The following is a 1,700-nucleotide window of genomic DNA, read 5'->3' on the forward strand; positions in this document are numbered from 1 at the left end:
ATTTTTGTGACGCGTCCGCGTTATTTTTTCTACCGGCGAGACTCATATTCAGTAGTATGGCACCTAATTAAAGTACCACAGACTGTATTCAGAATATTACTCTACTTAGCGTTATTGATTTCCATGGATGGAAAATCAAAGGCTTTTTACATGAATGCAAAACGAAGGATACCCTTTTTAGGTTAATTATCATATTTACAAGAAAAAGGTAGGAAATTGATATACATACATAATACTTGATGTTGAAGGCATGTAAAAATTTGGCTGCATGGTGTATACCTAAGGGGACACTTTATAACTATACTAGTCATCGGTGTGCTGAAAAAAAGGAGAAATTGCAAAATGACCTGCATATTTTGCCAGCGGACGAGCCCACCAAGGCTAGAAGTGACACGTTGGCATCGTAGGTTACAGCAACTTGAGCTGGAGCATTACCCTTACCATTAAGAGTGGTGAGATCCTATACACGCTCAAGGAATATTGCCCCAAAACTGACTTGTGCTTTTTCTATTCGTTTGCCTTCTTTTCAGTGCGCCAACAGCAGACATCGAGGAAATCGTCTGGGCAATCATAACAAGGTAAGAATCTCCCCCTCTATTACCTTCTGCCAAGAAATTACTTTCACAGACAATTTTCTTTCCTTGCAATTTTCAAGGACGCAACTCTTGTAGACATTACACAACTGCGTATGCGAACACGTGAGAACAAAACCATGGCCAAAAAACAGGGATGTATTTAGTAGAAATCATACGTCCACTTCCGACCAGTAACAGCCGCTTACCACTGCCAAGCAGTATCAATGCAACATCTCATATTCAACAGAAACGCGGTTTTCTTCTATCTAGGCTGACCGCTCCGCCACACACACCTAGTACTCAGTCGAATCAAAATTTAGCTAAAATTGACTGGAACTTCAGGTACGTTGCAACATTACACAATATTTTAACACTTTCAAAATTGTTTTAACCCTTCCTCGTTAGGTCATATTTTTGTAGAAAAAGGAGACTCAAATGAAGTAGTATGGTACCGTAACTACCACAGACTGTATTCAGAACTCGAGACTCCAATGAAGTAGCATGGTACCGTAACTACCACAGACAGTATTCAGAATATTACTCTACTTGGTGTGATTGATTTCAAGGGATGGAAAATTACAAGCAGTTTACATGAATGCCAAACCCCTACATTACAACAAAGAATACCTTTTTCGGTTATCATATTTGCAAGAAAGAAATAGGGACGGATGTTGAACTGATATACATACGATACATACAAGAAAGGCCGACATCTGAAATATAATTACGAATACAGTACTGTAATTCACTTTGTCTTCTCGGTACCAAACTTTCACGGTCTGAGAAAATTTGTTCTCGGAACTAAATGTTCACGATGGCATCAGGTGCACATGAAAAGTGTCTTGTATTATTTGTTATCAGTAATGATAAGTTCACCTGAGAGTCGTCACCGTGAAAACTGTGAACATAAAAGTACATTGAAAAAATCAGGAATTACAGTATATTTCACCATACCTATGGTATGGCTGAAATATAAATGTTTGAAGTTGATGACATGTTATAACTATACATACAGTCATCGGTTTGCTGAAAGAGATGGAAATTTGCCAAATGAGCTTCACATTTTGCCAGCAAACGTACCCCACAAAGGCTAGAAGTGACTCTTTGATCCAATATTCGTTAACG

This window comes from Branchiostoma floridae, chromosome 9 (assembly GCF_000003815.2).
Source record: "Branchiostoma floridae strain S238N-H82 chromosome 9, Bfl_VNyyK, whole genome shotgun sequence".
Classification (NCBI taxonomy): domain Eukaryota; kingdom Metazoa; phylum Chordata; class Leptocardii; order Amphioxiformes; family Branchiostomatidae; genus Branchiostoma; species Branchiostoma floridae.